This window comes from Xiphophorus hellerii, chromosome 3, assembly GCF_003331165.1.
Source record: "Xiphophorus hellerii strain 12219 chromosome 3, Xiphophorus_hellerii-4.1, whole genome shotgun sequence".
Taxonomy (NCBI): domain Eukaryota; kingdom Metazoa; phylum Chordata; class Actinopteri; order Cyprinodontiformes; family Poeciliidae; genus Xiphophorus; species Xiphophorus hellerii.
This window is the reverse complement of record NC_045674.1, coordinates 31,731,757-31,744,999: the sequence shown is the minus strand read 5'-3', so window position 1 is coordinate 31,744,999 and position 13,243 is coordinate 31,731,757.

Here is a 13,243-nt window from a genome sequence, read left to right as displayed (position 1 = left end):
GTTGTGTCTGAGTACAGACCAAATGTTTGGACACACAGTTGTGTCCAAACTTTTGGTCTGTACTTTATATATATATTGCATAGGGTAGACTTGGGCAAGACAAGCCATTTTTCACATTTGGGATCTCTACAAGTTAACCTCATCTAGGTACCAAACTTATATACTGGTTTGAATCCAAAGTTTATGTGGACAGTTATCTTCAATTTATGACCTCATTTGTAGCTCATGAATAGCACAATTGATATAAAAAAAACTATTATTATAAAAAAATATATAATATTATCTAGACATAATTCTTATGAAACTTATGATACATTAACTTCACTTGTGAGAGTGAAACATTTAAGAAATAAAAGTCTTACCATCACATACTTCATTAAACGATGCTTTCTATCTATTTGGTCACACGATCAATGTGTTTTACCGTTTCCTAGAAACAAGCCGTGGCTCAACTTGCCCCAGTCTTACCTACTAGCTTCAGGTGATGTGTTTACAATATATCACAGTATAATAAATAAAAGAATCAAACACATTTAAAGAAAAATTGTAATCCAGGTTGCATACGTTGCTAGACACCTTACAAAACGCATTGCTTGTAAAGACAAGTTTTAGTCTACAGGGAGCAAACCTCTCTTTGAGCCTGTTGAATGAAATGAGCAGCACCTTGGCGAATGTCAGTGTGATGCTCCACTGTCTCCAGCAAGTCGCCTGATGAGCCACTCTGTAAGGCGAGGGCTGTTCGTACTCAACAAGATGCATTTTTAATGAGCAACACTGTGTTTGAATGCTGCGCAGAAGAATGTTACTGTCACTTCTGATTCTACATTATCCCGTCCCACACCCCCAGCACACCTATCAGGCGAAGGAACCAAGCAGACTCTTGAATAATGAAGGCAGGTTAGTGTTTTAATGGAGAGTGCATGTCTGATTCAGAAGGTGTCTGTGGCTATTTTTAGGAGGCTAGAAACACAAGGCATGAATGCATGCAAGGGGAGGTCAGTGAATTAGTTAAATGAATGCTGACATTTCATCAGGAATGCTTTGCCTCACAAACCAATGGAGACTTTTATTACCATTGCTTAACCCAGCTTGTTACTTTGCACTGAAAACTTTCTGAATTTAATCATTAAATGCGAAAATATTGGATTCATAAAGCTAAGTCTGCAGGAACATTAATGAAGATTAGCTAGTATTCTTCTTTAATTACTGCTAATTAGAATGTATGTTCAGCATTCAGGCAATGTGTTACACAAAAACACATTTCTAAGAATTAATTATGGTGATGACGGTGGTTTAAGTTCGTCCCACAATCTGCAGGTTTCTGGTTTGATCCCCACGCCTCGGTCGTTTTGCCCTTTAGCAAGACCTTATATACCATATATTTTATATGTCTTTTATATATTGTTGCTCTTGTTGTTTCTAGTTAGCACTGGGAGAAGACAGGGGAGTTAGATCTTTTCAGATTATCTGCCTTATACATATTGTCACAACATGGTGACAGTTTCAACAAATATGTAAAAAAAAATCTTTATAAATGTTTCCTAAAGGAAAAATACAGGTTTTAGAAATATTCTTCAAATGGTAATGGCTGTGGGCAGGAAGGATCTTCTGTATACAACAGATTTTAAGAAGCCTCTGATAAACATAATTAAAGATTAGATGTAAACTGTAAAATGGTAGAAAATCACAAAACCTGATGTCGAAAGGAACCCACGGTTAAAACTCCAGAACTATTCTACTGTGCTTGTTAACAAAAGACTGTACAGGAGGGCAACTTTTTAACTGGCTCAACGGAAATCACTACCAGGTTAATGCTGTATGTCAGATGGTGAAGCACAAGCACTTAACAGGTTATCTTTTAATCACAAGTAATTAACGAAGCTCTTTGTCAGTGTAATTTGTCCTGGTTTGGACATTACCTACACCGGTAGATAAACTCAAGCATCTCATTAGGAGGCAACAGATAGGGCTCAGTCTCACTACCTCTAGCCTTGATGGTTCTACACTAATGTTAGGCCCCATTAAATCAATAGCAGTGGATCCTAATGGCTGCAGATTAGAATTCAGAAAGAGCAAAAATCTTTATTTCTTGAACTTTTCTGAGCTCAGTTCAGAATGACTGTGTATATTCCTTACCTAAAACACAACAAAGGAGACTCTGAGCTTGACTGACCATGTATTAAATGGGAATTATTTAAACTAATGTTCCATTACTGGCATCTTTGACAGACTGTTTACTCTGCTTTCTTTCTCTCTCTGCTCCTTTATTGTGATGGGCTCAGCCCCATTACAGCACAAGAAAAATATTGGAATTATGAACAAGACGGACAAAAACATACATAGTTGGATCTTTTCTCATAAATTATTCTGAATTTTATGTTAAAATGGCTCATATTTACAAAGAACACCAGATGTGTAACTTACCATTTTTTAATAAAGCAATTATAGGGACTTAATAGTTGATGAAGATGAATCTTATACAAATCCTATCCTGCAGTAAAGTAGTGGACTACAAAATGATGTAGAATCTACACAACTGAATCAGAAGTTAATAAAGGCTAACTGAATTATCACAGCAAACACCTCAGTGGTAGATTTAATTAGGTAAGCACAGGTTTTGCATTATTTATCATTTCCTCTGTGTTATTTATTATACAGATTTAACCAAATACATTTATCTATTTGTATTAAAAACACAAGTTGAATTCTTGAAATAAAGAAAATTAAAGTTCTGAAGTTATCTGTAAAGAAGGTTTGTTGGTAATGTTGATGGAAGTTGCTTGCAGTATAAACAAAGCCTAATTAACAGAGGGTATTTGTAAACCAATAGGTGCAATAACTGCAAATGGTTTGTGGAAAAAAAGAGAAATGCAATCAATTAATACAGGTAATTTGTTCAATGGGTAATACAAACATAAGAAAGATCTGAACAACTGCAAATAAAATGTTTAGAAGGTCTTCTTCAGGCTTGTTTTTCCACCACAAATCAAATACAAATAAACAGGAGGAAATCAAATGAACTCATATATAAAATTATAATGAGATTTGCAAAGAAAAATATATAAAAACACATTTTCACTGTATTTTTAGACCAGATGGTGGAAATGACTCTTCTTACCATATATGGGATAACCTAAGTTGCCTCCACAATAAGATAAGTTGGGGTTGTGATTTTTTTCGTCATTATATGTAAAAACAATCATCATCATCATCATCATCATCATCTCATGAGATCTCATGATCCCATCATCATCTGTAAAACTGTTTTCATCATCATCATTGTCACTTTGACCGGCGGAGGCTCTGCGTTTAATGAAGGAAGTGAGGCAACAAATGTCTTTGAGGTGGATTTATTTGGGAGCTCCAAATCTTCATTACACCAGCACCCTTCTATATTAGTGAAACAAAGAAGCTGACATTTATACCTGAGGTAAGTTCCAACACTTACACCAGGTAAAGGGGTGATCCAAAAAGAAAAGACAAACAAACACTACTTACACAAACCTAACAATAAATGATCCAACAAATATTTACATGCATGCAAATTATTAAAATTAAACTAATCTAAAGTCAATCAAAAGTAAATATAACTAAATATAAATCCTCAGAGTATTCCCCCTCTTAATGGAAGTTGGTATGCTCCAGGAGCATTCGTCTCCCTCTCTGATCCACCTTGCTGAGACACACCCAGAAAGGCAAATACTCAATTAACTCAAATTGAACTAATCTAAATCAAAACAAACTGACATTTCCCCCTCTCTCCCACATTCTCCGAACAGGAAAGATGGCCAGTCTCCCCACCCACAAAGAATGTTCACCAAATGTCACAAAATAACTAAACAAAGAACTAATACAAACACATTTGAACTGAAAACAACATAATATCAATAATCAACATGGGATGGAACCCGTGGTCTCCATCACAATCATCTGTAAAAAACTAAAAAACAATTCTTTAGTTTGCTTTCCTTTTGTTGGAAATATGCCAGTATCAGTGTCTGTCATGTCTGTTGATGCTAACGCAGCATCTGTCGGCATCCAGCATGTAGTTGGCTTTCAGCTCAGAGAAGTTTCACAGATCTATATTAAGCAGATTGACATGCTACAACTCCCCTAATAGATGTAAATAATCCTTAATCTTATCTCTGAAAGAAACATTTCATACAAAGGAAAATACTGCAGCAGCGAGCGAAAAGCAGCTCCATGAGCACGAAGAAAAGCAATGTTTTGGTCTCATTTGGCTAGCTAGGTTCTAGGCTATCAAGTCAGTTTGTTTGCATTTACTTCATTCAGTAAAAACAAAGGCGAATTATGAGCCCAATGAGCAGAAACCCAGTTGGACCGATAGAAAGTTGTTAGAAAATATTTCATTCTGCTATTCCACCATGTAGTTTGAAGAGGATACAGTAGTTATGATTCAGTCCTTTTGTCTGCACTGTGGATAGAAAACATCAAGCTTGAGAAACTGAGGAACAGGAATGAAAAGAGACCAACACTTCCTCTCTGCTGTGAAGTTCCTGGGAAAACTTTCTTGTCTACTGGTGCTCCTGCTACTGTATCTTCAGTCTAGAGCCCAGGCACAATTAGAGCTCTTTTTATAGCACCACTAATGCCTACTACATCATTGTGCTTCTCTGTCTGGTATTATTAATTACAAGTAACTGTCAAATCAAATCACACCCTGTGTGGTTTCTCTTTTTGTGCATTCTGGACAACAAGGTGATGCTGGAATTTTTTTTCATTACTTAAAGGTCTGCCTGTGCCTGTTTTGCAGAGATAGTGGTGTCATCCAGAAACCCATCTTGTTGCTATTGGAACCCAAGCAATGATTACCCACCTCTCTCCGTTTTTTTCACTCACACACCCCTACACACGGAGGGTGTTGGAAGCAGCATTACACACAGAAGGCAGACTGCTCTGGACACACACTGAAACTGGGTGGGGCACAAAAGAGGAGAGGCAAAGGAAAATTGAAATGGTGAGGAGAAAGCACTGTATTATGTGTTCTGTGTGTGTGTGCGCAGGTGGGGGTGTGTGTTTGTGTGTAAGATTGGATAAGAAAGCTATGTTGTGAGACTTGTGGTTTGACCCTTGCAAAGTCAGAAGAAGGTCTAGAGGAAAAGCTTTAGACTTGAGCCAAGAAGTGATTGAAGGAGAGCAGATTCAGCAGAAATAAGATCAAAGGTCAAAGCGTGACATATGGATTGGAAATTCTGGAGAACATGGAAAGAAAGAGATCTATTCATATGTTTGTTATTTTGATCTAAGGCATTGTGCATGATCTGACTAATAGAACCCCATTATGCGTAAATGACTTGCATTTAATTTCTGTTGGGCTGGTAACCAGAGCTCTCTCCATTGTTGTCCTAATCCGCACTTCATTCAGGAGCAAGTTTTCATATCACATTTTTAAATTTCTTATTGTTTAATGAAATGACACTAGTGTTTTCAGTGGTTGTAGATACAGCATTAGCTCACATACAGAACACTCTCAGGTGGCGATTGAAAAAATGAATAAAGTTTATTGAACAATTAATGAATATGGAATGTGCGTATAAACGTCTTTGTCCGGGGAATTGAAGGCAAAAGGGGAATAAGTGGAACTCTGTAAGGAGGTTAGGTAGCAGATGAGCAGCGCAAACTTAAACGCTAGAGGTAGATTGAACCTGGATCTTACAGCAGATGATGAATCCATCAGGGGGGTGAGAGAGATCCCGTGTCTGGGTCCTAGTGTGAGGTGACAATAAGGTATGGCGAGGGAGCTTTGAGAGTCCAGGTGGAGTTGCTGGACTTATAGGATGTCAGAGAGTGGACAGGTTACACTGAGCTGGCATGGGGGAAGAGGAGATGAACATTGTCACACATGAAGATTAAACCAGAAGTCCTTATGGATATCTTTGGAAGCACAAGGAGAAACCAAGGTGGCACAGAGAAAGGAATCCAGGAAGCTACAGGTAAAACCTGTTACCTGATGACAACAGGTAAGACTTGGAACACCAACAAATCTCAGAGAAATCATAGAGCGCTCCAAAACCACAGGGAGGCACAGGATACCATTAAAGGCAACTGGCTCCTCTTAACCTCTGGCTGATAAAGCAGATGATATGCAGATGTGTAATTCCTGAACAGTTTTGCCCTCCAGGGAGCAGCAACTCCTTGGCTCCCTCTGGTGGAGCCCACACAGAACCCAAAGCCCAGCTCCCCCAAAATCAGACTTGTGTAACACTTTTAGTGTAACACTCAAAGACAACTCTACATTAAATAATTTCCATGCACACACTGATGATATCAAGCTACTTGATAGTAGCCTCAGCTGCCCTGAGGTAGTCTGACAGAAGTGAGCCATGTAGCACCACTGGCTCTTCTGACCAGCAGCCAAAGCGGGTGAAGTGTCTTGCCCAAGGACGCAAAGACAGACGCATGCAGAGCAGCAATCAAACCTGAAACCCATGAATTGCATGGTGAACACTACCACCCTGGCTCCAATGCCATAATTATTAATGTCAAAAGCTGCACTAGAGGTGAGTTGCATTTTTCAGCACACAGTGTAGAAAAGTGTTAGCAACACATAAAATATAATTTTTATTAACTTAAACATATGGAGTGTAATGGATGCTTATTAGATGTGTTCCTGGCACCAGAATCGAAGGGTTACTTGGGCTGGCCTGGTACAGCAGAGTGAAGCAGAACCAGGTTACGCCTGCACAAAAAAAAATACTGTTGTTTGTTCTTTAATCTTGAAATATTATTTCTCATTTTAAGAATATGAATAAATTGCTCTGTTTAAAATTTTGAATGGCTGTAAAAAAGTGAAGTAATCAGAGAAAAGACATATATTGTTATACTGGTTTTCAACCTCAGTCATTTTAAAAAGTTCCAGAGGCCACAGGAAGCTATGCCTTCTCTCTTGACAACATTTAAACATGGTCTGGCTTTCGGAGCCAACACTACTTCATGAGAAAATTCATTTTCTACTCTTGAGAAAACCTTTTCACTGAGCATCGCCAAACTATTCTTCATCAACGCAAGTCCAATCTGATTCAATCTGATTCACTCCAAATTTAGGAGTGAATGAAAGGACAGTGTTTTAAGAAGGTTTCACACAGTCCACAAGCGCAAATTGGCACTCAAAGTTAGTGACAAAACAGAGCAGAATGCACAAAATAATCATTACTTGCTGAGGTTGTTTGAAGAGCAACAGAACACATAAATATGTTTGAAGTGTTAAAAAAATGGAATGTTTTTTTGCTTTTTGGTGTACTCCTGAAAATGAAATACTGACTTCATTGGAAATGAAACATTTGACTGCTTAAGCTATTGTGTTGGTCGATTTGCTGTTTTATCTTTTTACTACATACCTTGCTAATGTTTACATGATGCAGACTGTAATTCTTAATAATGTATTTTTGCAATGTTTATATGTTTAAAAGCAATCATATGAGGTACATAATCTCTGAGTCAATTGAAACAGAAATTAATAAAAGGTCACACGTTATACTGTACGTCAAAATATGTTGACAAATTTATGGCCAATTATTGCAATATCTGAAATAACATATAAGAAATTGCCGCTTTTCATATATTAGAAATTTATGGCAAGATATTTTACTCCAAAATTACTGAAATATGTTGGGTAATACAATATAAAATCTATTCCACAATATAATGTTGCATTGGCAGACACACATTAAAGTATTTATATAGTGCAATATTTAATAAACATTGCCTGTAAAAGTTTATATTGTAATTTTGAATATAAGAGAAGCGGCAACTCCTTATGCATTTTTTTGCAATATATTACAGTTCTACTTGCAATATATTTTACTGTCAAGTTTTACAGGATGTAACGGAGAGTAAATTATTTAAAATAAATGTTTTAAACTATTTAAAACTGTAAATTATTTAAAGTAAATTTAGTCAATTATTTGAAATTAATTTTAAATGTTTCAGATTGTTTATATATGTTTGCCTGTTTTGATTAACACTGTTGGTTTTTTATATTTATTATTATTTTTAATTTGTTTGTTTAATGGTATTTGTAGTTTTCAGTGTTTATTTGTTTATTTTGTACATATCTTGTGCCACAGTATGAACCATCTTGCATGGTTCACACACAAGCTAAACTGTCCTGGGGTAGTTAAATGTAACAGCTGTATATAATAGGGTTATTTTTAAAGAATCACTTGCACCGGTGCATTTCTAGTAAACTGCTTTGTAGAAGCTCAGCTGGTGGAGAACTGCGTCCTTAAAATAATATGTGCATTGCGACTGCTGTTCTTGGCCCATTTTCAATGTGTGCCATGGTCCCTTAGTAAAGAGAATGCATTCAATAGTGATTTTTGTAAAGTTCACAAAGGAATACGATGAATCCTTTTTCTTTTTTTATTATAGATGCACATCCAACCACGCTAACTGTACAAGACATTGTATTTCATTTGAAAATATGAACCTTAACCACTGTTATACATCAACAGTTTATTATTTCTATGCATGTTTATCTTTCTCCCTCTCTGTCTCACTTATATACTTATATGCTCTTCACAAAAAACTGTTTGAGTAGGTGGACATCCACATACCAAACATTAAGTCATGTTTTTGCTGATTTGATTGTTCCAAAGCAATTAACGGCAGAATCAGTGCAGGTCCAATCATTGCTTAAACAACTTAGCACATCAATAAAACCGAGACAACTTAACAATAGAGCCTCCCTGTAAACCATTTATCAATTTATTCATAGGAAAAACAATGTTTGAATCCAGGAATCCAGAAAAATGTCCAACATAAAAAGAAAAAAAAGCATCTTTCCATCACTATGGAATGATTCACATAACTGTTTCAGTTGTCACGTCTTGCTTCTGTTTCTATTTGAATGCAGTGATGGATAATTGTAAAAGACATGTAGTCCAATATTCAGTCCCACAGACCTACAGGAGGTAATGCGTGACTGAATGGATGAATCAGTCACATCCATTGGACTAACATCCCCATACCAGTATGTAGGTCAGATCACATCTTGGTGTGCTGTGTTCACATTGTTCATTTACATTACTATATGCAGAGCCAAAGGACATGTTAAGCAGCATAAATGGATTGCATGATTACATCACTAAAATAGATGAATTGGTAACAATGTTGTACCTGCAAGAACTAAGAACTCCATATGTGTAAAATGATTTAAAAAAAATTAAACTATCAAAAAGTAATTAGACATGTTTTTTTCTTCTTATGTTTGATGGTGAAAAGCTGAAAATACTTGCCATGGTTTGTATAATGGGTAGGATAGCAGTGTAGAAAGTTTTCAGATAGCAAAGCCTTCAACAATTTACAAAGAAACTTCCACTGGAATGACTGAGGGAGGACATGGACATGAAGTGAGAACTGGGAAACAGAAAAACTGAAAAAGAAGGAAGAACCAGTGGACAACCATGTGTCTTGGAAATTGCAGCTCAGAGGGGTTGCTGCTTGGAAGATGCAGTGCTTGGTGAGAGCAAGTATTTAGGCACCCAAATGTCTACCATGGAAGATAGGATTTCACAAACATGCATGAAAAAAACTCGGTAACACTCCACATATGTTTTTAGTGAGGGAATAATATAATAAGGAAGAGGTTGAGAGGTGAACAGGAGGCATAACAGGAAATAATATTATAGGAAGAAATTTGTTTCATGAGGTTCTGTCTCTAGTGCAAGCACAATTACAGCAGGAATAAATCAGTAGAAGGTTTATTGAATACAGAAGGATTATGGACGGCGGTGGGACTGATCATAGACTTGACTTCATCTAAAGACCTGAAGACCAACCTGGAGCAGTCCAGTGTAATTGTTTCAGCAAGTACCATATGCCACACACTAAACAAAATGGGGCTTTATGGGCAGAAGTCAAGGAAGACCCCGTTGATAAAGAGAAGACATTAAATAGAATGGTTGATCTTCGCAAAAGAGAACCTGGACATACCTCAAGCCTTCTGGGACAATGTTTTTTGGACAGATGAAACAAAAGTGGAGCTTTCTGTTAATTCATACCAACAGTATATTTACAGACTGCGCAATAAAGCCTTTAAAGGAAAGAACACCGTATCAACAGTCAAGCATGATGGAGGATCCTTAATGCTGTGGGGTTGCTTTGCTGCATCTGATACTGGAGGCCTTCGCCGTATCACAGGCATCATGAAATCAGAATATTATCAACCAATTTTAGAGCGAAATATCTTGTCCAGTGTAAGGAAGCTTGGTGTGAGGGAAAGACCATGAGTACTCCAGCAAGTAAAGACCCAAAGCACACCTCCAAAAGCACGCAGGAATGGTTGACAGGAAAAAATGGACTGTTTTAAAATGGCCAGCAATGAGTCCTGATCTCAATCTAATTGAAAATCTTTGGGTGGAGCTGAATAAATGCCTTTGGGTTCCTTTGGTGAAAGAAACCCAGCAATGTTCAAGAGCTTGAGTGTATTGCAAAGGAAGTGTGGGAGAAAATACCACCTGAGAAGTGCAAGAAGCACTTCACAAACTTATAGATGCAGATAAGAAACCTTGGAGGCTGACATTGCTGCCAAAGGGCGTGCAACTAAATATTAAGGAGGGGTGTCAAGTATTACTGCACATGCTGGTTTTCTGTTTTATCCTTTGGAATTAAAATATCTACACCGTGTTCCAAATTATTATGCAAGGGATATTTTCTCTCTTAAATGGTCAATGCAAATGATGGTCAGTATAATTTTCAAGTCATGAACTATTACAGTATAAATCTAATTTTACTGAACAAAGCTCCCCATGAGAACAGCATTTTTTTCAAAAATAAAAAACTCAAAATGCACTGCTCCAAATTACTATTCACAGCAGATTTTCTAAACATTAATTATAAAGAACTGCAAACGGTCATTCTTTGAATGTGCAGCATTAAGTGGTCACATGCACTAAAATCAAAAGCTATTTCAATCAAAAACATCTTAACAGACTGAGTTACATGTTAACATAGGACCCCTTTGATAACACCTGCACAATTCTTGCATCCATTGAACTTGTGAGTTTGTGGAAAGTTTCTGCTTCAATTTCCTTGTAGGATGTCAAAATATCTTCACAGAGTTGCTTGATAATGTGGAACATCCTTCTTAAGCAGATTTCCTTTAATTGAGCTCACCAGACAAACTAATCATCCAAGCTCTCTGAAATTAATTATAGTGATTCAAAAAGCCCTGACACACAATACCACCTATAAATTTAATAGCACAACAAAGCATGTCATCTTTATGACACTTAAGTCCAATTTGCATAATAATTTGGAACATGGTGTATGTTGAAATAACAGTTGCCTCTGTTAAATTACTTTGGACCTCCAACTGAAAGATCTTGCTGATATACATTTTGAACATTTCCATTTATTTCTGAAGATATTCACTCAGTTATGCAAAACATAAAGATGTGCCAATAATGGTGAGCAGGACTGTATTCCCCGATGTCAGTTCCTTGTCAGGTCAGCTATGTATATTTGTGCAGTCTGGTCATATTTGTTTGCCTGAGTTCAGTTTTGTTTATTTGACCTCTTTTATAATCTCTGCAATCATCTTTTTTTTTTTTAATGGTTAAGAGATAAAAAAAGCTTCTAATATTTCTGACTCCTCTTGCTTTTCAACTCTGTCCTCACAACAGGCATACATGCATCATTCTAACTTAAATAGATTCTGTGTTGATGTTTGGTCTATTAAATCTTTAGATCATTATTTTTTGTTTCTTTAGTCTATTTCATGTTAAGCAACTGGACATTACAGAAATATCCCTCTGGAGAAGTCCCATCTGTTCTTTTATTGACTAGAGTAATAGAAAAAAATGCTCTAGGTCCCAAAAAGACCCAAAAGCAAAAGGTGGTGTTGCACACATGGACACAAACACCCACACCGCACAGTTACTTGAGTCTACCCTGGGAAAAATTAATCAGATAAGGGGAGAAGAAATGCTATTGCTCCATAAGCTGCAAAGTGTTGATGTGAATTTTAAATGGCAGTTGGCAATGAGGTCATGCTGGGCCTTTGTCCTTCAGGGCACAGCTCTGGCTCCTTCCAAATCTATCATGTTGTGTCTGATGAAGGAAATGAAATGGCTCTACTTTTACTTCCTGTCTGGGTGTGTTATGTGGTGTTGTGTTTCTGCTTCCCAGACATGCTGCCTGGGAATGTCTCCTGAATGGTCAGTAGGACTAAAAGCCTCTTCACTTGAGAAGATAATGCTCTCACTAATTGGTCATTGCTTTGGGATAAAGACTTGACACCCCCTCCAACACCACATGTGTCCTGTTGACTGCTCCTTGGCCACTTTCTCATATTTATTACAGATGCTGCCATTTTATAGGAGAAAGCGAGATTATTTTGTTGTAGCCGGGAGGAGGCAGAAAGGCAAATGGAAAACAGCAGAACAAGCACACAAAGAGGTCTGTACCAGTCAGGCAGACACATACAAGCTTTACAATTACACACCCTGAAAAATGATTAAGTAGTCAATTTGACTTACAAAGTCATAAAAGCCCCAGCAGGGTTAAACCTCTAGGTTCTAAACAGAGCCTTAAATGCTGTTTGTGCAAAAGAACATTAGACATCTAGAATATTGTTTCAGATTATTCAGAGTTTTAGAAGCACATTTTAAAAATATGAAATGTTAGCTTACTGTAGGGACCATACTGAGTCCAGTCACAATAATTTACTCTGATTAGTTAAGCTTGAATTAGTCACTCAAATATCTTTACCTGAAACCGGTAAAATCATTTTAATATTAAACCAGTCAGTCTTATTTTTACTTGGTAATGCTAGAATATCTCCGCCCATTTCCTTTGTGTTTGGCAGATTTGCCTTTATATTGTATGACTTGAAATATCTTGTGTTTACGTTGGTCCCTTCCTCCTGGGTCTGGGTTTTTAGCCTCTTTGCCCACACACACCTTTTCACCAGTGGGACTGAGCTCAGGACATTGTGATGGCTACTCCAAAACATTGTCTTTGTTGTCAATAAGCTATTTTTCCACCTACCACATAATTTAGTGGTTATTGTCCATTTGGAAGACACAGTCAAGCTTGAATCTACTGGTCGGTGTATTGAGATGTTGCTTTATGTTGGCTTTCAATTTAACTTCATCAGACCACATGTCTAAATTGAGATTAGGACTCATTGCTGGCCATTTTAAAACAGTCCATTGTTTCCTGTCTGATTTCAGAAAGTTTAGCTCTTTGCCCTTGAATGCATTTGCAAATTGTAATCTGT